Raw genomic sequence first — 3,728 nt, 5'->3', positions numbered from 1 at the left:
GTCGGCGAGGAAAGCCAAAGGTGGTGCATGCCAACAGGCTTTGGCATTATCAAGGTCCAGGTCATTTCTGTTGTAATGAAGTGAACAATGGAACAAATGACGCTGCTGAAAACGTGTCACGTGAAAAAGCCACTGTCGAAGATGAAACTCTAGCCGGTCTTGAGAAGGAAAACAGTGAAGCCGTTAATGAAGTTACTACCACTAATGTGAGTGCAACCGATAATGGGACATTTTCTGATGGAGCAGAATGTAGTATATAATCCTGGCAGAGAAAGCCTGCGGGATGAATGAAGAGAGTTCCGGGTAATTACGATTCTGTTTCGAGCTAGTGTGTGTTTTGTTATGGAGATTGTGAATCGCTGTTATTTATCGCGTGTATTATAAAAGTTTTAAGTTTAAAGCCACGAAAAATTACTGACTGTGGAAATTCTGTGTACTACAAAGTTTGTATCAAGAAATGATAAACTGATTTAATCTAGAAAGGACTTGTATCGCTGAAGTTCTTCGGATAGAAATTCTGCTAGAAATTAACAAACAAGCAGAACGTAACAATAAGTTATAGCTTGTCTGCCGCCTAATATTTTGGTTTTGTAAGATGAAATGATTTTTAATGAAGACAAATAAATTTTTGTGATGGTCCATTTCTTGAAATTACTAAATATATACTTTCGGATTCCAGAAGTTATCATGTGATTATCAATACTTGTTGTTAATTCAGAATTCGAGCTAGATGATTTAATTTATGAGAGAAAGAAGACGGTAATCATTGAATTATGTACGATATGTTCTGATTTTAGTTTCATTACATCAGTTAGTGTTTAGTTTTATGTTAGTATATGTAAATTGTTAGTACAGTAATATAGCCCGTACGTATGGGGGTGGCGTGTCACCAGAATAATTTCTAAATATTAAAAAAATATGCAATGTACAACATATAATTGAACATTATTATTATTACTACTGTATTTTAAAGCCAAAGAAGTGTTATGGATGGTAGCATTACATTTGGCTGGGCTAACTTCTTAGGTTGACTATTTATGCAGGTCTCGTGATCGGAAAAAAAGGCAATATACAGTTACGTATTGATTATATTATTAATTGTTTTAGCATGTTTTAAATGGTAACATTTAAAAATAATTAGATATATATACATATATATGTATTATAATTACTTAAACTTACACATTATATTAATTGCTTAAATATATTGTTTTTGCCAATAGGTAAAGTATAATCTATGTGTGTTATCTACCTCTAGGTTGCATTTATATATGGTATTATGAGTATAATTGATGATGCATTGATATAACCATCAGTTCCCTTAACAACCATAATCACCTCAATCAGATCCCCACTAACTCGTCTTTTTTTCAAGAGGAAATAAGTTAAGAGATACTAACTTTTCTTCATAAGATAACATTTACATCCCAGGAATCATCCTAGTAGCCATCCTCTGAACCCTTCCAATAATTCAATGGCCTTTTAAGGTAAGGAGCCCAATACTGAAAACAATATTCCATATATGTCTGAATGAATGACCTATACAATGACATTATAACCTGTTTAAACTTGTATTCAATATTTCTTTAGATACAACTTAAAGTCCTATTTACCATGCTACTAGCAGCAGCATATTGTTTGGATGGCTTAGAGACTAATCAAGCAGATTGATATTCCACATGAATTACCTTGTATTTTTTAGAGTTAAAAGCCATCTATCATTTATTCACCCAGCTTTCCAAATAATTCAAATCCTTTGGAAAGGCAATAGCACCTAAAAATTCAATGTCATCAGCAAACTTAGATAATCTATTGGCCATTCCTTCATATACATCAGTGATGTAAAGTAAAAAGAGCAAAGGTCTTAACACTGAGCCCTGAGGTACCCCACTCATAACATTAATCCAGTTTAACTGAACTGGATTAATATTTCTTCCATCTAGGAATAGTGTTCTAAACATTGTTAATAGCATGTTAAGACAGACTCTATAAAAACGTCAAGAGCAATTTAATAACTTACTGTCAGTTTTTGTGTTAGCCCTGATTAGTGAAACGTAGGTTGGAATAAAATACTTTTTTTTTTAATTATCTGAAGGTAAAGATAATTTTTTTCTAACTTTATTTCATTATGTAGTCTTATTATGAAATAGAATTATAGGAAATATCTTTACTGTTAGGTTTAATGACCCACTTTTTAGAAAATAAAAGTTTGGAGACATCTTTACTGTGTAATGAAGAAAACTTTATTATAAATGTACAATGTTTTGACAAGATTATGTCATGTGCCTGAGGATGATAATCTTGTTGAAACATCATACATGTGTATTTACTGTAAGATAGCTTATTTTCTCACTCTCACTGGGCTGGAGTAACTGTTACACTAACTGTAATTAATTGCTGGCCCAAGACAGGTTCTGACCATAATTTCTGTAAATTCTAATCTTCAAAAGTAGGAGTAGAGTAGAGACAGATACGACTGACTTAAAGTATTGTAATTTCCAAAGAAAGCAAACAAACAGAGCTAAAAATAATTTAAGAAATAATGTATGTAATTGAATTAATTCTATAAAATGGACTAGTAGTATGTAAATAGTAATGTTATAAAATAATTTGTGAAAGAGAAAAATGTTATATTGTTATTAGTTACAATGTTTAGGCACTTGTGCTATTGTTATTTTCAGTCAGAATTTTCAAATTACAATTAATTAAAGGAGATTCACAAAACATCTAATAACTGTGGAACACCAAAATCATTTTAGTTTTTAGAAGTAACAAATATATATATATATATATATATATATTTATGTGTGTGTGTGTGTGTGTCTGTGTATATGACTTGTCTGTTCTTTTAAAATGATAGGATTGATTGTATATTAGATTAACAAGATCTGTTGATATTGAGGATTGAATGATAAAGCTTACATAAAGAATGGGAAATCATTCATTAGATCAAGCCATTTTTAGCTTATTTCTTGTACACTGTAAATATGTGATTGATAAGCATTTTAAGGGAAAAATTCACTTGGAAGTATATAGGATTAGGATGGGAAACAAAAAATTAGGGTTAAACACTGTTAAGAATTATTAGATTTAGCCTGTAATAAAACAGGACACTTTGGGGAGTAATGTTTGTATAAATTAAATGTGATTTGAGAGAAGAAGTAGAAACTTAAACAGTTAAAAAACATAAATACAAAAAAAGGCCAGGTGGCCAATTGAGATCATAGTACTTAAGCTGATTTATTTTCCTTTTATAAACTTAATTTTAAAAGCTTTGAATAAATTTATCTTAACAGCACAAGCTACCTTCTCTGGTGAATCTTTACACAGGGCAGTCATAAAAAATAACTAATGCCACCTACTGTGGTAAATCATTCAGCCATATGAAAGGAGTGCCACATATTCTGGAAAATCATTCCACACAACAGTTATAGGAGAGAAATTAAGAACTTCAAGTGTAAACCTACATTATCCCTGCAAACTCGTAACTGTAAACATTATAAGTTCTACATATTACCTCATTTTCCCCAAAACAAAGCTTAGAAAAAGGTATCAGTTTAACTGCTTTAGATTTTTTTGCTTGGTATGATAAAGATGATATTGACTTTGTATAAATCTGGAAATGGGCTGTTTAAATGTTGAACAACAACTTTAGTAAGTTACATTATTTTAGCTTGGTATGATAAAGATGATATTGACTTTGTATAAATCTGGAAATGGGCTGTTTA

The 3,728-nt window shown here is 30.9% G+C and overlaps 1 long non-coding RNA gene across 1 annotated transcript in view; it reads left to right on the top strand.

Moving 5' to 3' along the window:
• The first annotated feature begins 480 nt into the window (after positions 1 to 480).
• LOC111089558 overlaps positions 481 to 3,728 on the top strand; it is a 10,728-nt gene continuing 7,480 nt past the window's right edge. The window contains exon 1 of the long non-coding RNA XR_002613801.1: positions 481 to 775. This is a non-coding gene — a long non-coding RNA (uncharacterized LOC111089558). The remainder of the gene's footprint in view (positions 776 to 3,728) is intronic.

The sequence above is a fragment of the Limulus polyphemus genome, unplaced genomic scaffold, assembly GCF_000517525.1.
Source record: "Limulus polyphemus unplaced genomic scaffold, Limulus_polyphemus-2.1.2 Scaffold6617, whole genome shotgun sequence".
Taxonomy (NCBI): Eukaryota; Metazoa; Arthropoda; class Merostomata; order Xiphosura; family Limulidae; genus Limulus; species Limulus polyphemus.
Note: the sequence above shows the minus strand (reverse complement) of the source record. Positions and strands in the feature narration are given on the sequence as shown.